This window comes from Chrysochloris asiatica, unplaced genomic scaffold (assembly GCF_000296735.1).
Source record: "Chrysochloris asiatica unplaced genomic scaffold, ChrAsi1.0 scaffold00168, whole genome shotgun sequence".
Classification (NCBI taxonomy): Eukaryota; Metazoa; Chordata; class Mammalia; order Afrosoricida; family Chrysochloridae; genus Chrysochloris; species Chrysochloris asiatica.
The window spans coordinates 7,091,111-7,115,001 of NW_006408686.1; positions in this window are offsets into that span (position 1 = coordinate 7,091,111).

Consider the following 23,891-nt stretch of genomic DNA (forward strand, 5'->3'; position numbering starts at 1 on the left):
ACCCATCAAGCTCATCCACTAACCCCCACTACAATTTTCAAGATGAAAGTAATAACCACCTAGTCCCCTATCGTGGCTGCGGACGTTATCATAGCAAAACAGCATTTATATTTCTTACTGTCTATGTATAAGGAGCCTTGGAGGCACAGTGGCTTAGCACCTGACTGTTAACAGAAAGGCTGGCAGGTTCAAAGACACCAGTAAAAGATGAGGCAGGCTGTGTTCACAAAGATTGTTGTGGTTCAGTGCCTTCAAGTTGGTTCTAAATCATAGTGACCCTGTATAAATAAAGTCTCTGAGGAGCAACTAACTGGTAGGTTTGAACCATCAATCTTGAGGTTCACAACAACAAAAAATCGCATTGTTGCTGGTTCTGCTACTATGAATATTTGTACAAGTGTTTGTTCAACTGTCAATTCTTTTCCTGAAAGACATTTCAGTTCCAGTTTCAAACCAACAAACAAAAATGCTTAAAGATCAGTTGAAACTGGAATTGTGGTTTTAGTCCCTTGTAGTCAAAATAATCCTGGCTAATCCAGGCCCCCAACTGCCCTTAGCTGGGCAGCAGACTCAGCATGGGGTACAGATTCTATGGGGCAGGGACTGGGGCTTCAGACAACAGCAGAGTCACGCGTGCCTGGGGCTAGGGCCAACAAGACAGGGTCAGCCAGGCTTCACACATTCCCATCCCCCAGTTCCTTAGGGGACGGAAAAGCAAAGCTGCCACAAGACAGTATTTGAAAAGGGATTTTCTGATCCAATGGGTCAACTCAAAAGATCCCCTTTCATGCAAGTAAAAGGGCCGTGACCCTCTTTCACCTCCAAGTACGTACATATGCGCACACATACATGCACACATACTTGTGAAGGATGCATTCACCATAAATTACCTTGGACTAAGTCTGTGGGTTATTAGCCTCTTGAACATTTCCAAAATGTCTCTTTAAGAGTATAAAACTAGCATGGGGGTGAGGGAGGGGGAGAGTGGAGTGTGGGGAGGGTTTACCTCTACTGTGGGACACAGCACTGGACCACAAGGTCGCTGGCTCAAACTCACCAGCAGCTCCTTGGAAACCCTATACAGGATCGCAATGAATTGGAATGGACTCCACAGCACCACCACCAACAATCAGAAGCTTCTTCACTAAGGGGAAGAATCACCATCAGCATCAACAGCCCAAGGCCTTATGAGAGCAAAGGTCAGACACGGGGGAGTTTGTGGTAAAATTGAAGGCAAAGATCATGGAATTTCTTTCATGAACACTTTGAAGACCCCACATACCGCCTCCCTCTGTAATCTTTTTACCAATTCTGACACTAATGCCCCTCCCATGGCACTGCCGACTTCTCTGCTGGGTTCTATAATTCGTTGCAATGGCCACCCAGAACTCACAGCCAATGCTTGTAATTATGGGTTTATTGGGAAATAGCAGGTTGCAGCTCAGGGTCGGGAAGGACTCAGGATACAGTTCCTCAGTCAGTACAGCTTCTCAGCTGTGCCGGAAATCAGGCCTCCCTTTGGCCTTCCCTCCTAGGCCTGGCCTCTGCCCTGTTCTTTGTTGTTGTAGCTGGTAAGTGCCGTCGAGTTCTGACTCATAGTGACCCTGTATGGGGTTTCCAAGGAGCAGCTGATGAGCTTGAACCGCTTACCTTGTGGCTTAAACCAACCCCACAGCACCACACCAGGACTCCTGCTCTTCAGCTCTGGCCAAATACCCAGAGGAACCCCACTCCGCCAGGAAGCTGCCAGCTTTCTCGTGGTGTGGGTGAGCATGCCCACTACAGCCTTCTCACTCCATGAGTCACAAAGTCCACCACACTGCCTCCAGCCGGGCTCCTGGTTCTGCTGCCTCGGCTTCTCTGCTGTGTTTCTCACCATCTCGGGCCCTGTCCAGTGTTAACAACTCTCTGTCTCTTGGGTCTAGGGGACTCTCAGTGAAGGACACCCCAGGTCTGCTCCTGGTTCTTTTTCATAGTGGAGTGAATTCCCCCTTTAAGAGTCTAGGATGGCTCATTTTAAGTCTAGCAGAATGGCAAACCCGAGCAATCCCCTTGGGGGTTTGTCTTATTTGCAGGGTCCCATGAATCTAGGAAAATTAGAACTGTCAAAAATGAAATGGAATGCATACACATCGATATCTTAGGCATTAGTGAGCTGAAATGGACTGGTATTGGCCATTTTGAATCTGACAACCACATGGTTTACTATGCCAGAAATGACACATGGAAGAGGAATGGTGTTGTGTTCATTGTCAAAAAGAACATATCCAGATCAGTCATGAGGTACAATGCTGTCTGTGATAGGATAATATCCATGTGCCTACAGGGAAGCCCAGTAAATACCACTATTATTCAAATTTATGCACCAACCACTAAAACCAGTGAGGATGAAATAGAAGAATTCTACCAACTTCTTCAATCTGAAATCCATCAAACACACAATCAAGATGTATGGATCATAACTGGTGATAGGAATACAAAGGTTGGGAGCAAAGACGAAGGATCCATAGTTGGAAAATATGGCCTTGGTGACAGAAATGATGCTGGAGAATGCATGATAGAATTCTGCAAAACCAATGATTTGTTCATTTCAAATACCTTTTTTTTTAGGTGCACCTGATCTAAGCGTTGTTCTTTTTTTTTCAATATTTTATTGTGAATTATGTGATAGTTGACATGGGAGAACATTAGTTTTACATTCATTCTATCATACATCGTTTCATTGTCATGGTTACAATTCAAATACCTTCTTTAGACAGCATAAGACATGACTATACACATGGACCTCACCACATGGAATACACAGAAATCAAATTGACTACATCTGCAGAAAGAGATGACAGTAAAGCTCCATATCATCAGTCAAAACAAGGCCAGGGGCAGACTGTGGAACAGACCATCAATTACTAATATATAAATTCAAACTGAAGCTGAAGAAAATGAAAACAAGTCCACGAGAGCCAAAATATGACCTTGAAGAGATCCCACCTGAATTTAGAGATCATCTGAAGAACAGATTTGATACATTAAACACTAAAGACCAAAGACCAGAAGAGTTGTGGGATAACATCAAGAACATCACACATGAAGAAAGCAAAAAGTCATTGAGATGACAAGAAAGAAGGAAAAGCTCTAAAATGGATGTCAGAAGAGACAATAAAACTTGCTTCTAAGTATAGAGATGCTAAAGCAAATGGAAGAAATGAGGAGGTACAAGAGCTGAACAGAAAATTTCAAAGACAGCTCGAGAAGACAAAGCCAACTATTACAACAAAATGTGCAAAGAAAGATCTGGAATCAGAAAACCAAAAAGGAAGAACATGCTCAACATTTCTCAAGCTGGGAGAACTGAAGAAAAAATCCAAGCCTCAACTTTCATTATTGAAAGATTCTCTGGGAAGATTATTGAATGATGCCGAAAGCATAAAGAGAAGATGGAAGAAATACACAATAACTGTAGCAAAAGGAAATGGTTCATGTTCAACTGTTTCAAGAGGTAGCATATGATCAAGAGCCAATGATACTGAAGGAGGAGGAAGTCCAAGGTGCACTGAAGGAATTGGCAAAGAACAAGGCACCAGAATTGAGGGGATACAAATTGAAAATTTTCAAGAAAGTGAGGCAGTACAGGAGGCACTCACTCATCTCTGCCAAGAAATCTGGAAGACAACTATCTGGCCAACTGATTGGAAGAGACCCGCATGTGCCCATTCCAAAGAGAGGTGACCCAACAGAATGCGGAAATCATCGGACAATCTCTTTGATATCCCATGCGAGTAAAGTTTTACTAAAGATAATACAGAAATGGCTACAATCATACATTGACAGAGAACTTCCAGAGGTACAAGCTGGATTCAGAAGAGGCCATGGAATGAGGGATATATCATCACTGATGTCTAATGGATCTTGGCTGAAAGCAGAAAATATCAGAAAGATGTTTACCTGTGCTTTACTGACTACACAAAGACTTTTGATTATGTGGATCATGATAAGCTATGGACAACATTGTGAAGTATGAGTATTCCGGAACACTTAATTGTGCTCATGAGGAATCTGTACCTGGACCAAGAGGCAGCTGGTCAAATAGAACATGGGAACACTGAATGGTTTAAATTAAGAAAGGTGTGTGACAAGACTGTATTCTTTTACCATAGTTATTCAACCTGTATACTGAGCAAATAATCCGAGAAGCTGGGTTCTATGAAGAAAAAGTGTGGCATCAGGATTGGAGAAAGACTCATTAACAATCTATGATATGCAGATGATACAACCTTGCTTGCTGAAAGTCAAGAGGGCTTAAAACATTTACTGATGAAGATCAAAGAGCACAGTCTTCAGTATAGATTACATCTCGGTATAGATTACATCTCAATGTCAAGAAAACAAAATTCCTCACCACTAGACCAATAAACACTAGACTTATCAACAGAGAAAAGATTGATGTTGTCAAAGACTTCATTCTTCTTGGATCAACTATCAACACTCAGGGAAGCAGCAGTCAAGAAATCAAATGACGTATTGCATTAGACTAATCTGCTACACAAGACCTTTTTAAAGTGTTGAAGAGCAAAGATGTCAGCTAGAGGACTAAGTGTGGCCTGATCCAAGCCATGGTATTTTAAATAACCTCGTATGCATGTGAAAGCTGGATAGTGAATAAGGAAGACCGTAGAAGAATTGATGCTTTTGAGTTATGGTGTTGGAGGAGAATATTGAAAGTGCCATGGGCTGCCAAAAGAACCAATAGATCCATTTTGGAAGAAGTGCAGCTATAATGCTCCTTAGGAGGTCATGATAGCCAAACTTCGTCTCTCATATTTGGACATATTGTCAGGAGGGACCAGTCGCTGGAGAAGGATATCATGTTTGGTAAGGTAGAGGGTCAGAGAAAAAGAAGAAGACCCCCAACGAGATGGATTGGCAAAGTGGCAGCATCGATGGTCTCAAGCGTGGCAACAGTAGTGAGGTTGGCCCAGAATCAGGCAATGTTTCATTCTGCTGTACATAAGGTCGCTATGAGTCGGTACCCACTCGATGGCACCTAACAACAACCCTCACAAGTGTGATAATAATTCACTGCTTACATTGTTAACAAATTATCTAATCCCTTTGGTGGGCCATAAACACCTGATTTGCATACTCCCATCCAGTCATTTGGTGGCAGTTACAAACATGGCAAGAAAGGCCATATATGAAAGCAGCCCACTGTATGCCAAGAGCCAACTCTGTTCCGAACCTGAAGCAGCAAGTCAGCATGAACTCTATCCTAATATTTCCAAAGTTATGGATTAAACCATTATCCTAACAAAGCTCACACATCTATCAAACTCTTCCTAAAATACAATGTTTTGCTTTTAAGTGCCATTGAGTTGGCTCTGACCCATAGTGACCCTTGTCCAGTTTCCAAGGAGCAGCTGGTGGATTTCAGGACTCCAAAATGCAATAACAGGCAGAAAATGAATGATTTTCTTCAGAGAATGTAGGTTCAACCTCTAAGCCGCCGACACCCATTGGAGAAAGATGCTGTGCCCACACTATGGGGAGGGGCTTGTGCTAATTAAGCATAACCCTTGCACTCTATCAGAGTGGTTCTCAAACTTGGATGGACATCTGGTCACCCAGGATGTTACTACCTACTCAGATCTCAGGAACCACCCACGTGTTCGAGATCAGATCTCCAGCAGTTCCGAGCAGAGCCTCTGTACAGTTAGCAAGCTCCCTAAATCCCAGAATCTAGCAAAGTGTTTCCCAAACACCTGACTCATAGAAATCACTTGGGGGAGCGGGACGGTTAAAGCACAGATTTTAGGACCCACTTCTGTATAAATATCTCTCTTATCTCTCTCTTTCTCACAAGAGGCAGAGAGTCAACTCCAACTGGCTCAACAACCACAAAAAGGTACTTTGGGGACTCACATTCCTGAAAAACTTAGAGCAATTCTAACTTCAGGAAGCTACCATTTCCAACACTTTTCTCTCCAACCCTCTTTTTAGCTGCAATCTTGGTAACATATGGCTCTTGGTAGCCTTAGACTGTTACCTGCTGTTTTCTACTTGATTCCAGCTCACGGTGACCCCATGTGTGTCACAAGGTTTTCAATGGACGACTTTTCAGAAGTAGATGACCAGGACTTTCTTTCAAGGTGCCTCTCAGTAGACTAGACCCTCACGTCTTACAGTTTGTGGGCGAGGGCATTAACCAGGTGCACCACTGAGGAGCTCCAGCATTTGGTTACACTGTACAGCTTAGCATCCGAGTAAGAAGAAAGCACCGTACAAGACATGGACAACTTGTGACTGGACTGACGAGATTTGTAAAGCCTTCCTGAGCCAGTCTTGGTGGCAGGGAGGGAGGGATAAGCAGAGTGGGCCCTGTCAGCACCTGGGGCAGGTCAACATCCAAACCACATGACCCAGAATGCTCTACCAGGATGGGCCTTTTTTTTAAAGTTGCTTTGTTCCTACTGCGTCTAAAAGTTCTCTCTAGAAAACTATATATATACACACACACACACAAAAGAATAAAAGGAAAAATTAAAGCATTCTAGAATATCCTACCAACTAAAGTTTCTAGACATTTAAACTCAAAGCTACATGTGTGAGCATGGATTCTTCCAATAGAAACTTCACTATGCCTGCGTCTTCCTAACAATACACGCAAACTGAAGAAAGGCAAACGTTTGAGATAGTTTCATGATTGTTCTGTCACTATTGACTTGTCTCTTTTTTCCATGAATTTGGGTTTTTTCTTTGCAAACTGCTAAAGACGTCATTGTGTGTTTCCTTAGAACACGCTATTCTCTCCACCACAGCTGTTACTGTTGGGCGCTGGTGAGCTGATTCTGACTCACAGTGACCCCATGTGACAGACGTGCCTCATGGGGTTACTAGGAGAGCAGATCACCAGGTCTTTCTCCACAGAGCTGAGTGCTTAACCACTGTGCCACCAGGGCTCCTTCAACTGTACTTCAGCTAACAAAATGGACAGATCAGATTCTACTTCCAAAGGCGGGGCTTTCTGCCACCTGATTCATCCTGTATGCGGGTGCTCAGAGTGGTAGCGTCTTACTCACAGGATGACTCAGTGGTGGTGGTTGGTGGTTATGTGATGTGGAGTCAGTTCTGACTCACAGCGACCCGTGAAGGGTTTCTGAGGCTGTAAATCTCTACAGGAGCAGAAAGGTTCATCTTTCTCCTGTGGGGCACTGGATTCAAACTGCTGACCTTGTAGTTAGCAGCCCAACTTGTGACCCACTACGGTACTATGGCTTCTCATGGCTCGATGTCGTAGTTGTTAAGTACCGCAGAGACAGCTCTGACTCAGAGCGGCCCTGGGTAGGGTTTCTGAGGAGCAGCTGGTGGGTTTGAACTACTGACCTTGCGGTCAAGTGCTCATCCTCCTCCAGCACCACACTGTTGCTGTTGTTAAGGGCCATCGAGTTGATTCCAACTCATAGCGACCCAGTTTCTGAGAAGCAACTGGTGGGTTTGAGCCACCGAACTTGTGATTCGCAGTCCAGTGCTGATCCCCCAGCGCCACACCAGGAGTCCAAGTATAGCTCAGTCGGTAATTGTTAAGTGAATGGACTGAACAACGTTCGGAACAGCAGTTCCCCCAGAGAAACCTGGCAGTTGATCGCTCTTCACATCTGCCAAAACAGATGCTCCAGGAATTAGACCAGAGAATCCCAACTGTTACCAAGAGGATGTCCATTAGCAAGCAGGCTGAGGAACGGCAAGGACCAGACACAAATAGCACACTTCCCGGGACAGCTATTTTCCACATCTGTCTAACACGAGCGAAGGAAAAGTCTGATGAAAGTGAGCATGTCTGTGGATCAGACCTCAGGGACTTCGGGGCATCAGACACACTTACAAGGGTTAAGTGCCATAGGAGACCACGTGTGAAGAGCTGCACAGATCAGAGGAGGCCAGATGGGAGTTGACACCGCCTGCACGGTTGGCTTACAATCACAGGGTGTGATCAGGAGCTGCAAATGCACTAAGCCCACACCAATTCCTCAAGTCACCCCAGACTTCAGACAACAGCATACAGTCAGTTCCTGAGCCCTGTGAGCATCTCCTTAAACACAGATGAAGAAACGGGAGCTGGAAAGAAGCCACTCCTGGGGTCAAGGCCACACAGCTAGCTGGGGGTGCTGCTGGTGGTTCCGATTCATAGCGACCCTGCACAGGGTTTCCAAGGAGCAGCTGGTGGGTTTGAACCACCAACCTTGCAGTGCTGATCATACAGCGCCACACCAGGACTCCAGCTGGTGGTGGAGAAGGGACTCGATGCTAGGCTCTTTCCTCCCAAGGCCTCACTAGGACCATAGAACACTCTACAGCCTCCTCAGAACGAAAAGCTAAGGGATGACAGCAACCGTCATGATGGTATCTAATACTTCCTGGTTGTTTACTATAGATCAAGCTCAGACAAAGCACTTTATAGAACAGTCCTCTGAGGTAGAACTGATATCATCCTCATTATGTGGTTGTTACAGCTAAGTGCTGTCAAGTCGGTTCTGAGGAGTGGCTGGTGAGCTTGAACCACTGACCTTCTAGCTCAAACCGACTTTGCTGTCCAGGGCATTAATCCACTACACCACAGCAGGACTCCCATCCTCATTATACAGGGGAGGAAAGTAAGGCCCCAAGAGGTAGAGTGACGTCCTCAAGGTAGCTTAACTAGCAAATGGCAGAGCAGTGAATCTAGGGTGTCGGAGCCACGTTCAAATCCACAACATGTTGCTTTATGTTTCTGGAGAGGAAAGATGTTCTGGGCCAGGAGAGCTGGGAAGTGGCTTCCCTACACATGAAAACTTTATCCCACCCCTATGGGTTAATGCTCTGGTAGCATAGTGGTTACGAATCAGGCTATAAACCACAAGGTTAGCAGTTCGAAACTACCAGCTGCTCCACAGGAGAAAGATGAGGCTTTCTGCTCCCGTTAAGATTTACAGCCTCGGAAACCCTGTACAGGGTCATTATGGGTCAGAACCGACTCCATGGCATTTAACAACCACAACAACATGGGTTAATGCACTAGACTGCAAGGTCAGTTTGAACCGCAATGTCAGCGGTTCAAGCTTACCAGCCGCTCCTCAAAAACCTATACAGGGTTGCTATATGTTGGAACCAATTTGACAGCACTTAACAACATCAAAGAAGCTCTGGTAGCGTAGTGGTTACGAATCGGGCTGCGAACCTTAAGGTCAGCGGTTCGAAACTACCAGCCGCTCTGCGGGAGAAAGATGAGGCTTTCTACTCCCATAAAGATTTACACCCTCGGAAACCCTGTACAGGGTCGCTATGGGTCGGAACCGACTCAATGGCACTTAACAATAACAACAACATCAAAATAAATTTCAGCTCAAGCTTACCAGCCACTCCTCGAAAACCTATACTGGGTTGCTATCAGTCAGAACCGGCTCAACGGCACTTAACAACAACAACATCATCAAAGTAAATTTCAGCTGTCAGATTGTAAAAAATGAAGCCGTAAGTAGGAAGAAAATTTATCATATTCAACTAATTTTAAGTAAAAAGCTTAAACATAAAAGCAAACAGATAACCAAAAATTAATGTAGCTCAAACTACATAAAAATAAAAAGGCCTCAATAGACTAGTAAACATACTAAAGACAATTAAAAGGTAAATAGTTAACTAGAAACATTAGTATGTTATATGACACAATGATTCATATCTTCATTATATTAAGATCTCCTAAAAACTAATAAAAAAAATAAAGAATACTCCCCTGAAAAACAAAGAAATTCACAAGGAAATAAAAGTAAATGTGAAAAATACAATAAGCTTCACTGTTATCAAATAAATGAAACGATCAGAACTATCATTTTTTAGTTACTAAAATGGCAAAGACAAAGTAGCATTCTGAGTCTAGCGCTGGCAGGGATCTGAACTGCTACTCAGGCTAACAGGACATGATACAGATAAAACCTTTTTGGAAGGCAAGTCAGAAAGAAATATCAAAAGTTTAGAAAAATATTTATACACTTTTATTCAGTAACTGCAACTCCAGGACTCTGTCCTAAGCAAACAAACATTTCTGTGCATGTCCAACGACACAGCCCAATCCTTAGGAAGAACGTGGTAAACTTGGAACCACTGACATGGGAAGGTCTCCAAGACAGGTTATGAAATTAAAGTACAGTCTTTGAAACAGTATACTCAGGAGAGTCTAAAACAAACAACTATTTATTGTTAAGTACTTTGGAGTCCTGTTCTGTGTACTAAAAATAGTTAACATGTGAATGAATAACTTACCACACTCAAGGCACTACTGTAGTGGTTTATACATTCATGCAGTGAATCCATATAAACCTACAAGGTGAGAATCATCACCACCATTCTACAGATGAGAAAACTGAGGCACACAGCTCAGCAACACAGGCAGCCAGGCAGAGAGAAGGCCAGACACTGGGATCAAGACAGTGACTCAAAAGTTCCCCACTTTATGTACTGCTCCGTTGTTGGCAGTGTTTTACAACCAGTGTGTGTCGCTTCTGTAAGTTTAACATTAATTGAGACTTAAAAAACGGTGGTGGTGGTGGTTGTGTGCCAGAACTGAATCGGTTCTGACTCACAGCGACCCTGCAGTTCAAAACTACCAGCTGTTCCGCGAGAGAAAGACGAGGCTTTCTGCTCCTGTAAAGATTTGCAGCCTCAGACCCTGTGTAGGGTCACTATGAATCAGAACCCACTCCACTGTACTTAACAACAACGAAGTGGAGCTCTGGTAACATAGTGGTTATGAACCGGGCTGCTAACCTCAAGGTCAGCAGTTCGAGACTACCAGCCGTTCTATAGGGAAAAGATGAGGCTTTCTGCTCCTGTAAAGATTTACAGCCTCGGAAACCCTGGACAGTCACTAGGCGTTGGAACTGACTCCATGGTACATAACAACAACAAAAGAGAAGTCAAAATGGCTTGCCCATTGTCTTAATGGCTGTATGCTTATTTAAATTCACTAGTCCTAAAACAGTCAGGTTACATATCCCTCCAGGTATGTAAATCAACAATCTGTTTGCCAGGCCTAGAAATCTCCTGAATTCCTCAAGATGGACCACGCCCACAAGAGTTATTTCTCACACCCATCAATTCCACCAAGGGGTGACTGGTGAGCAGAGGTGAGACCAAACTCAAGACACCAAGAAGGGCCATTTGGCAGGTCAACATATCACCTGGCAGGTGCCTGTTGGGGGTGAGCTGCACTGGAGAAGATAAGAAGGATTGGATGGGTGAGAAGACACTTGGCCCAATCAGTTAAGCAAGCTCAGGAGCTCAAAGTCTGGGACCTGTATACATACAGCTTATCTGGCCCATGTGTAAAGTTACTCATGTTGTCAGCAACCACAAAGTCTCTGCTTCCTGCCCTGTAGTAAGTACGGTAATAAAAGTCACATCAAGATCTCAGTTAGTGAGGACAGTGGAAGGCCACCAACTTGGACTTGATCCTCTCCTGATCTCATAACTGAATGACATTAAAGAGTCCCTAAGAGTCCTGGTATGGCACTGTGGGTTAATGTGCCAGACTGTAAAGCCGTTTGAACTGCAAGGTCGGCGGTTCAAGCTCACCAGCTGCTCCTTGGAAACCCTATGCAGGGTCGCTATGGGTTGGCACCGACTTGACGGCACTTAACAACAACAACAACAACAACAACAAGGAGCTCTGGTAGTGTAGCGGTTACGAATCAGGCTACTAACCTCACGGTCAGCAGTTTGAAACTACCAACTGTTCCGTGAGAGAAAGATGAGACTTTCATCTGTACAGGGTCACTATGAGTTGGAACCTACTCCATAGCACATAACAACAACATGGGTTGGAATTGACTCCATGGCACTTAACAACAACAACAAAGAGTCCCTGGATGGTGCAAATGGCTTGCACGGTTGATAACTAGAGGTAAAAACTCAGATGGGGCACAGTTCTGCTCAGACATCCGTGGGGTCACTGGGAGGCAGAATCAACTAGACAACAACTGATTCAGAGGAAACTCCTCCTAGGCCGTAAGTGGGTCAGCATCAGAAATTCACAGCTGTGTCCCAGGAGAGGGGAAAGAGGGGAACAAGGTAAGGTTGTGGGGGTCAGGTTAGGCCAGGTTCCAACCCCAGTCACTTGATTCTTTCAGCTAATGGAAAGAATCAAGTGACTTCACGTCTCAGTGCCTCTATTTCCTCATATGTAAAATGTGTATATCTCCGTGGTAATGAGATTACAGGAGTACCACGCTGCCGAGGAACGGGGCTGTGCCTGCAGACCAAAGGCTGAAACCCCTCCGACCCATTCCAAGCAGCCCCTTAGCAAGTTCTGTGGGACCACACAGGTCTCAGGTGCCAATGCCACACTCCGTTGGGACACACACAGCACCCCTTTTGTCACTCCAGTAAGGACCACTCCCCTACCACACCCTTCGCTTCTGGCCTCTTTCCTCCATCCTCATCACAGCAGCCAAAGGGAAGACAATCAGACTCAAAATTAAACCCAAACTCCTGAGGAATCTGGGAAGCTTGGCGCTTAAGCAGCTTAAGATCTTAGTTCTGACTCCCTCCCACAAATACAACAGGAAAACAGTGCTTGCCTGGAGGAACTCTGAATTGAGAAGCCCACATGCATTCTTCTAACACACAGATATTGATAAATCCATCAGTCTTACAAATGTCTAATTTATATACAACTTGAATGTGTGATTTATATAGAATCCTCCGGCTGGAAGACTATTAAAGCCTGGAGGTAGCACAAGGTGCTACTTTGCAAAATGCATCAAAACATTATGATGTTCCCCTCCATATTATAGAGTAGACAGGGATGGGCCACTTGGACATTGGCTACCCAAAGTGGAGGGGCAACAAAGGCAAGAAGTGACTGGCTTACAAGCTTTCAAGAGGGAACCTAGATTCAGAGGGTGCAGAGGAAGGTAGAATCTCCACTGAGTAGTATACAATCTGTCTAGGCAAATGCAGATAAATCTCTTGTGTATAATAGTGCATAATTGTTATCAGGACTGATTATGAGGATTGGAAATGTAAAGGTAGATATTTTGTAGCAAGGAAGGGAGTGATTAACTTTGCAGTCTAGGAGTGGAAGTCCTTGGGACCATCAAGGGAGAAGAGCTTGTTTACATGTTCTCCCATATAAACTATCATATAATTCAAAATAAAACATTTAAAAAAGTTATGATGTTACAGATATTTTAGAGTATCTGAAAGTGTATCTTTACTGTTTTTTACGCACAGAAAGGTACACTATCTACTATAAATGAAGACAAACTTTTTTTTTTTAAGTTTTTATTGTGAATTATGTGATAATTTACATGGGAGAACATTATCTTTACATTTATCCTATCGTATTTTGTTTCATTGCAATGATTACAATCCCTGCATGCATCATCAAACACCCAAAGGGTACACCCCACACATCTGCCTGCACACAGCCCCTCTCCCTCCCTGAGTCTAGAGTCCCTAGCCGCTCCATCTCTCCATGCAAAGACAAACTTTTGATTAACTCGCATTAGATATGAACTGTAGCTAACCTGACTTATGTACAAATTCAACTGAAATATAAACTTAGAAACAGAATTTGCTCATCATCTGGGGAACTGCACCTATCAGTAAAACAAAGGGAAAGAACCACATGATGATGATCTTTATGCGTGCAGAAAAATCCTTTAATAAAATCCAACATCCTTTCTTGGCGAAAAGCATCAGGAAGACTGAAATAGACGGGAAGTACGTCAATATGAATCAGAGCATATATGAAAAGCCAACAACCAGCATTATACTTCATGAAGCTTTACCCTTGAAATCGTGAATCAGACAAAGTTAACAGCGCTCACAATTTCTACTCAAGACAGTCTTAGAAATCCTAGACAGAGCAATGGGGTCCTGGTGTGGCGCTGCAGGTTAATGTGCTGAACTGCAAGGTCAGTTTGAACCACAAGGTCACAGTTCAAGTTCACAGGGTTACTTTGAGTGGAAACCAACTCAACAGCACTTAACAACAAACAACAGACAGACAGAGCAATACAACAAGAAATAGATTGAAATAGAAGCAAAATTATCACTGAAACACACATCATCCTGTATGAAGAAAATCCCAAAGAGTCAGCAAGAAAATTTTGAGAGTTAATAGAAGAATTCAACAAAGTTGCAAAGTACAAGGTCAACAAACAAAAATCAGTTCGTTTCTATATACCAGCAATGAAAAACTTGCAAAGGGAACTAGGGTAATTGTTACATTGACACTAAGAAATAAAGCACCCAGGAATAAATCTAACTGGGGTGTGAAGGGCTTATATAATGGTGGTTACGTGTCAGGTAGTGGGTTCTGACTCATAGCAACACTGTACAGGGTTTCCGAGGCTGTATATCTTTACGGGAGCAGGAAGCCTCATCTTTCTCCCATGAACCAGCTGGTAGTTTTGAACTGCTGACCTTGAGGTTTGCAGTCCGATTCGCAACCACTACGCTACTATAAAATAACCAACACTCACAGAAGCAGCAGTCAAGAAACAAAATGACGTATTGCATTAGGCAAATCGGCTTCACAAGACCTCTTTAAAGTATTCAAGAGCAAAGATGTCTGTTTGAGGACTAAGGTACGTCTGACCCAAGCCATGGTATTTTCAATAACCTCAAATGCATACAAAAGTTGGACAGTAAATAAGAAAGACTGTAGAAAAATGGATGCATTTGAGTTATGGTGCTGGAGGAGAGTATTAAAAGTACCATGGACTGCCAAAAGAACAAACAGATCTGTGTTGGAAGAAGTACAGCCAGAGTGCTCCTTGGAAGCCAGGACTTCGTCTCTTATATTTCGGACATATTATCAGGAGGGACCAGTCACTGGGGAAGGATATCATATTTGGTAAAGTGGAGGGTCAGAGAAAAAGAGGAAGACCTCAAACTAGATGCATTGGCACAGTGGTGGCAGCAATGGGATCAGACTTAACAATTGTGAGGTTGGCCCAGGACTGTTTAGTGTTTCATTCTGTTGTGCACAGGGTTGCTATGAGTCGGTACCGACTTGATGGCACCTAACAACAACAGTAAAATACCACTGAAAGAGATGAAAGGAGACCTAAAAACATTTAGAATGATGTTCTGTGCTCTGGAGTTGGAAGACTTAATACTATTCAGATGTCAATACTACCTAAAGCAATCTACAGATTCAGTGTAGTCCTAATCAAAACACCAAGAGCTTTCTCTACAGAAATGGAAAAACCATTCCTCAGTTTTTTTTTTGAATGGAAAGAGTCTCTAAAGAGCTAACACAACACTGAAGAAGAAAGAATAAAATAGGAATAAAGATTTAAAAAGCTTATGTTGTTGCTGCTAAGTGCTGTAGAGTCAGTTTCACCTCATGCCGACCCTGTATAGGGTGTTTCTGAGGAGTGGATGATGGATTTGAAGCACCAACCTTGTGGTGAGCAGTCTAGAGCTTTTGCAACTGTGCCATAGCAGGGTTTCAAAAACCATAAAGCTGCGATAGTCAAAACAACTTGGTACTGGCATACAACAACAGACACATACCCCAATGGAATAAAACTCAGAGTTTAAAATAAACCCACACATCTGTTGTTAAGTGCCGTCAAGTTGGTTCCAATTCATAATGACCATGTAGACGGTTTCCAAGGAGTGACTGGTAGGATTAATGGGTCAATGGGTAAACGAATTAAGGACCTAAATGTGCAAACAAAAATCACAAAATTCTTATTAGAAAATGCAGGCGTTGCAAAGGATGAGGATTCCAGAACACTTAATTATGCTCATGAGGAATCTGTACCTGGACCAAGAGGCAGTTGTTAAAATAGAACATGGGAACACTGAATGGTTTAAAATTAAGAAAGGTTTGAGACAAGGTTGTATTCTTTCACCATACTTATTCAACCTGTATGCTGAGCAAATAATCCGAGAAGCTGGATTATATGAAGAAAAACGTGGCATCAGGATTGGAGGAAGACTCATTAACAGCCTGCGATATGCAGGACTCTTTAGAGAGATATAAATACCATCTTCAAAAGTGTAAACACCTAGAGGTAGAGACTATGTCAAGAAAAAATCGCTTCACACTTTGATGTTGTTTAATAAAGGTTTCTATGATTTGACTTAGCCTTGTACAGCACACTACCCAGCAACAGTACAATATACATTCTCCTCCCTAGCATGTGGACCACTCTCCCGCAGTGTTTGTCTTGTACATTGTGCTCTTTTGAGATCTACTTATATGAGATCAAACTGGCCAGGGCAACTCGAAACATTAGATAGGAACCTTCAAGGCAAGTTTATGTTAAAGGTAGGGGAACAACTCTGCAAAGGAGGGTGAGAAAGGTTGCACACCTTGAAGAACGTAATCAACGTCAGTGAGTTGTACATGTAGAAACTTGAACTGGTCTATCTATTTGCTGTGTGTATGCTCAGCAACAATACACCAAAACGAATTCTTAAAACATGTTAAAAACAAACAAACAAACTTGTTTTTAGGCCCTCTGGAAACTCACCCTGGCTCCTCCTTCAACCTCTTATCTCAGGACACTCAGCTTCCCTGGTTGCTCTGCCCTTGACTCAGCACCTTTACACTTGGTTTCTCCTGCCAGAAAAGCCCGTCCCTCAGACCTTCACATGCTAACGCCTTTGTGCCACTCGAGTCTCAGTGGACATGATGTCATCACTCTAGGGAAGCTCACCAGCCTCCCACTTGGTCCCCCTTCACCTGCCAGGTGTCTCCTCCAGCCTGCTGCTTTCGACTCCACAGCATTCTCATCCCCATCTGAAATGACCTTACTAATTTGTTTACTTCTTTACTGTCTGTAAACTGAAATCTGACAGCAAACTCCAGGCTCTGCTGCCAGCACCTGGCACAAATCTGATGCTCTCAAAAATATTTGCTGGATGAAGAAGTCAATAGCTGAATAAATGAATAAATGAATTCCACATCATGCTATGTACAATCTTCTCTCAGGGGGAGCAAATGCATCACAATCTCCAGAAGAGACGGCCCTTAAGAAATCATGCAACAAAATGTGTAACTTATCCCCAAGCATCCCAATCATTTCAAGCTTGCTAGTGCACTAAAGAATTTGTGCCTCTGAAAAGTTTGCTCGCGGCCAGGCATATACAAAAAGGAGTAACCTCTCCAGCCGAGTGGAGCCGTCTAGTGTTCTTTTGTCTAGGAATGGCGGTTCAGATCACAAGAAATCCAATAGTTAGAAACCTCTTGCCCCAAGCATAAAGGTTTAATGTCCTGGCATGGAGAAGGAACCTTCCAGGATCTGTGGGTCTGAAGATGCACAGCTAACAAAAGAACAGTAGTTAGGATGGGGCTGGGCTGGGCCGGGCAGCGTTTCATTCTGTTGGATGGGATGCAGGGTCACTATGAATAGAAACTGACTGCCCGGCACCTAACAACAAAAACATAACATCTCTCCCTGGTTACACTGCCTGATAAACACGCGCAAAGTTCCACCTGGTCAGAGGTGAGGCCCAGAAGTATCTACAAAATGAGGTGATTGTGGTCGGTTCACCTGTTTATTCCCAAACCCAGGACAAGTCGTGGGCAGTAGCAGAAACCAGGAAATAGTAAATGAATGAACGTAAAAACAAAAGACAGAAGATCTGAATCACCAAAGAGGGACAAGAAAGAAAATAAAAACTCCACAGACTAGAAGCCAGCAGTCCAATTGTTCACTGCCCATTTTCAATGTCAATGAAAGTTCAAAGGCATGAGCACCCTCAGGATAGCTAAATAATAGATGAGGGCAAGTTTCTCTCTAGAGAAATATTCCAGTTAATAAATGAAGGCGAAGAATAGGGTTGCAATGTCACGATATATATATTTATATTTTTCATCTCAAATGAAGCCCAGATCTTGGCAATCATCACCCACGTCAGAGACCACGACAGAACATTACACAGAGACAACGGGCTCTGTCTAAAATGGATATATTTGAAGGTCCTGGATAGAGTGGGAAGAAATGCACAACACAACTCAAATTGTAATATAGACCAGGCTTACTGGTCAGAGGACTTCTGGTATGGCACTGTGAATCAGCACTGGACTTCAAACCACAAGGCTGGCAGTTCAAACCCACCAGCTACTCCTCGGAAACCCTATACAGGATCGCTATGAGTTGGAACCGATGTAACAGCACTTAACAACAAAAACTGGTCAGAAAGAGACTGGAGGGACCCAAAACTATGGTCCTTGGTCACCCTTCAGTTCTGGAATTTAACTCACCCCTTCACCCTCGTAGTTCAATTTTCTGCTAAGCAGTAGATAAGGTATACAGGGGGGACAACAACCCTAGTGAGGCATGCATACCATGGAAACAGCCAATCATTCAAGATCAAAAGGGCAGTATTTACCTAAGGACAAAGTTCAGAAGGGTTGGGAAAGGTGCAATGGAAAGAAGAAGTATGAGGAGGAAGTAGGATAGGTGATGTTACATATACTTTGTTTCATTTCAGTAACTGGAGGCAATTATTGAAATGAAACAAAGTATATGATTTGTTCAAGGCAAAACTGATGATCTGCTCTGTAAACCTTCACTCAATTCACAATAAAAAGTAAAAAAAAAAAAAAAAAAAGAGCGAGAGAGAGAACAGACCTTTATGAAGTTACTTATGGACACACACACCACCACCTAAAAAAACCCAATCAAGCCTGTATACCCAACTGCTCATTTACATAAAGGAGAAGACAGAACAGGATACTCACCACAACAGGGTGATTCTTTTAGCCAGATCCTGATCTCAACAAATAAAGTACAGGAGGGAAGGAGACTTCACAGACTTGAGAACCAAAGCCAGTGCTGGACCTTGCAGGGTCCTGATGTGAACCACTCTGAGAAGTCAGATCACTGGCTGGGGACTACATAACTGCCAATCAATTATTGTTAATTACTTTCATTATAACAAAGGCATTGCCGTCCAATTGTGTTATATATACAAAATGTGTAACTTTGTGTGTGTGTGTGTATATATATATACATATTTGTTATTGTTATGTGCCATGGAGTCGGTTCCGACTCATAGTGACCCTGTACAGGGTTTCCGAGGCTGTAAATCTTTACAGGAGCAGAAAACCTCATCTTTCTCCCGTGGAGCAGCTGGTAGTTTCGAACTGTTGACCTTGCGGTTCGCAGCCCGATTCGTAACCACTACGCTACCAGAGCCCCTGATATATATGTTGTTGTTAAGTGCTGTTGAGTCGATCTCGACCCATCGTGATCCTGTATAGGGTTTCCAAGGAGCAGCTGGTGAGCTTGAACCGCCAACCTTGCAGTTCAAACAACTTTGCAGTCTGATGCGTTAGCCCACAGTGCCACACCAGGACTCTAATGTTTAGTCTCCCCTTTGAACAGTAATGAAGCACTGGGGATGCTATGGGATTAGCATCGGGGCTGCTAACCTCAAGGTCAATGGTTCAAACCCACCAGTCACTGTGCTGGGGAAAGACAAGGCTGTCTGAGCAGTTCTACTGTGTCCTATAGTGTCACTGAGACTCAGAAACAACTCAATGGCATTGAGTTTGTTTTGCTGTTTTTGTTTTTTTAACTTGGTAATTAATACATTGGCAATTTTTAGTGATAAGAACAAGCCCACACAAAACCCCTAGATTTCCCAGACTCTCTTGTGACACAGGTGACAATGTGGTTAGCTGTTTACTAATGTTTATAAAGCTGAACAACTGTGTGCAACTCCATCTAGTGTCACTAGAGAAAAGGCTGTTCATTTTCTTCCCTTCTTTCTACCTGACTATGATGTACTGGCCGGGACTGAAGCAACCATCTTGAATCATGAGGTGGTGTGATTAAGAATGGCAGCGTAAAGGAGGGACAAGGAGCCTCTAAGAGCGCAGCTCTGGCCTGCATATGACTGGGCTCCTTTGTGTGAGACAGGAATGAATTTCTATCTTACCTAGGCCACTGTTATTTTAGGGTTGAAATGCAGTAGAAACTAATCCTAACTGATAGACCTGGGATCAAAAAGCTACGGCAAGAAGGGTGGAACATGTGATAATCATGTGCCATCAAGTCAGTACCGACTCACAGGGAACGAGAGAACAAATACTGCCCAGTCCTGCGCCAACCTCACAACTGTTGTCACGTTTGGGCCCACTGCTGTTGCTACTGTGCCAATCCATCTCATTGGGGGTCTGCCTCTTTTTCTCCAGCCCTCCACTTTACCAAATATAATATCCTTCTCTGCAGGGACTGGTCCCTCCTGACAACATGTCCAAAGTATAACAGATCAATTCTTGCCGCCCTTGCTTCCAAGGAGCATTCTGGTTGTACTTCTTCCAAACACATATTGGTTTGTTCTTTTGACAGTCCATGGCATTTTTAATATTTTCCTCCAATACCACAATTCAAATGCATCAATTCTTCTACAGTCTTCCTTATTCACTGTCCAACTTCACATGCATATGAGGTCACTAAAAATACCATGGCTTGGGCCAGGCGCACCTTAGTCCTCAAACCAACATTTGCTCTTCTATGCTTTAAAGAGGTCTTGTGCAGCAGATGTGCCTAATACAGCAATACATCATTTAATTTCTTGACTGCTGCTTCCATGAGTGTTGATAGTGGATCCAAGCAAAATGAAGTCTTTGACAACTTTAATCTTTTCTCCATTGATAAGAATGTTGTTTATTGGTCCAGTGCTGAGGATTTTTGTTTTCTTTACATTGAGATGTAATCCATACCGAAGGCTGTGGTCTTTGATCTTCATCAGTAAGTATTTCAAGTCCTCTTCACTTTCAGCAAGCAAGGTTGTATCATCTACATATCACAGGTTGTTAATGAGTCTTCCTCTATTCCTGATACCATGTTTTTCCTCATATAATCCAACTTCCAGATTATTTGCTCAGCATACAACAGTGCCTACTTTGTAGGGTAAAAATTAAATGAGTTCGTTCATGAAAAGTACAAGTTAAGCCCTTAATGAGACTGGCTACTATTATTATCATTACGGCTACTATGTTGTAATTATCATGACTATAATTATAACTATAATCATCACTGCTCTAACTTCAAACATCTACATGGGAAATACGGGTTGAGCCGCCATCTGATCCAGGTCTACAAACGAACCTGGTCACACTGGCCCCTTCTCAAGGTGTTCACTTCCCCAACCCTTGCAGGTTCTGTGAGTAGCCCAGTGCTTTGCCCATCCTGGGTACTTGCTACATAGTAAATATGCAAATACCTGTTGCCATAACTTACCCACCCCTTATAACGGCTGTCTGGACAGATCATTTCTGGGTGTGGACCTCCTCTTCCTTACTAATGAACCCCGGCTTTGCTCAGGGTGGCGGTGAGTCCACCTAAAGAGCTACATTTCCCAGACTACTTGCAGCAAGGAAGGAGAGGTCACGTCACAGAGTTGTAGCCAGAGATAGAAGTAGAAATCGGCTAACGATTTCAGGGAAGGTTTTGGCTTCTACTTTAAAACCTTCTACTTTAAAACCTTGCTTCTTCCTGCCCTAACAAAGATGTGAGGCTGGAGGTAGAGCTTGTAACTATAAAGCTAAGGCCAGCAGAACAGAAAGAAGCCTGGGGCACTAGAGGCTGACCTCTGCCCTTCCTATGTGAGAAAATGAACCCTATGGTAGCTACTTTCCAAAGGTGGGCCCAGCGGACTATGGCTCCGGAATTCTCGTCTTAAGTTATCCATCCCACACCAAAGGTGGATGTGAGAAAATGAACCCTATGGTAGCTACTTTCCAAAGGTGGGGCCAGCGGACTATGGCTCCGGAACTCTCGTCTTAAGTTATCCATCCCACACCAAAGGTGGGCTGGTTTCATGACTCGCTAGAACCAACAGAATGAGGAGAGAGTAACACTGGGTCAGTTCTGGACTTAAGCCTTAAAAAGACCTAAGGACCATCTAAGGTGTAACTATTGGTCTCTCTCCTACCAGCGCAACAAAGACAGAAAAACCAAAGATTCACAGAAACAATTAGTCCAACAGACTAATGAATGATCAGGTGAACCCCAGTCTCCAAGACCAGAGAATGGTGCTGACCACTATGAAAGTAATCATAATAGGGGTGCCAGGTGGAATGAGAGATAAATGTCTAACAAAACTCAAAATCATAAATAAATACCACGTTTTCTGGTGTGCCATAAACAGGTAGGGCCTCTGAGGCTATAGCCTTTACACACCCTTCAAGCCTGGAAGTGAACTCACCCTCACGGCTTAAGATTCAGCCAAACAATAAAAGGCCTATAAGGTGAAAGGAGTCTTGGTGTGGCGCTGTGGGCTAATGCGCAGGACTGCAAAGTCGGTTTGAGCCACAAGGTCGGTGGTTCAAGCTCACTAGCATCTCCTTGGAAACCCTGTACAGGGTCACTATGGATCGGAACTGACTCAACGGCACTAACAACAACAACTCATTAAGTGCAACTCAGCCATATCAGGGTGATGACATAACTCACCACAAAGAACAGGAAGGCGGTCCACATTAAGCTGGACACGATGAGAAACCCTCTCACCTTCCGAACATGCATGTCCTATGTGAACAAGAGACCTCATTACACTAATGCTGTTTCATATTTGTTCTCAAAGGCTTCAGCTAACAAGGGCGCTAAGCAGGTTGGGTGCTTGCAAGTGAGACACTGTAGGATAAGCACTGGACTGCTCATCCTCAGGTTCAAACCTACCAGCTGCACCTCAGAAACCCTATCTATATAGGGCTGCTTGAGTCTGAACCAGCTGGAGGCACTTAACATCATCACCAATAAAAAGGTGCCCGGTTATACAGTGGTTAAAGCACTCAGCTTCTAGTAAAAAGGGCAAATCCACTAGCTGCTCTGCAGGCGAAAGCCGTGGCGGGCTGTGTTGGTAAGACTTACACATATACAATGTCACAGACCCTAAGGAGCAGTTCTACTGTGTCCTCTACGATCGCTGTGAATCGGAACCGACTCAGCGGCAGTGGAATCAATACGAGTAATCATTCGGCAAAACTCACCCAAACCTGGAAACAGGGAATTCCTATCTGTCGGTGGCCTGGCCAAATAAACATTGGTCCAGCCCCACCACCACCGTGCGCCATGCAGTCACTGAGGCCAGGGAGGCATTTCTGCAAGGCACTGCTACATACAGGATCCCTGGTAGTACCGTGGCTTAAGCAGCAGGCTGCTAAGCACAAGGCTGGCAGTTCAAACACACCAGCAGCTCCATAGGAAAAAGATGAGGCTGTCTGCTTCTATGAAGATTGAATGTCTCAGAAACTTTTTTTTATTGTGAATTGAGTGATAGTTTACATGGGAGAACATGGGTTTACACTCATTGTTTCACTGCAATTACAGTCTCCTCCATGCGTCATCATTCAACAGTATTTTATTCTAGTCCTTGTTTCTTTGTTTTGTTTTGTTTGGGGGGGGGTGATATACATAAAAACACTCAGGAATATATAATAATTTTAACAAGCAAAGGTCACATTATGCAAACCTGCCTCCTAGCCACCAGCACACAGCCTTTGTCTTTTCATGAATCTAGAGTTCTCAGCTGCTCCCTCTCTCCACGTCTTCATCTCTACCTCCAGCTCTGGTTGTCGCTGCTTCTCTGGATAAGATCTCTCATTCCGCTTGTGCTCTTCTCTCTTGATTGTCCTAGGGTTCTCTGTTCCTGGACTGTAACATTAACTACTCCCCCCTTTTTGTTACAAAACGTCTACCTTTACAGTTCTGACAGTCGCAATTAGTCATGATTAACAATTACTACTGAATCATAAAAATCTTTTCCCCATCTACTTTCACCAGACCCATCTAGAGAAGATGAAAACTATTCAGCAGGGATTCTACCTTTCCCGCAAAACTCTGAAACTAAACTCCCTCTTGAAAACTTGTAAGCCAGCCACTTGG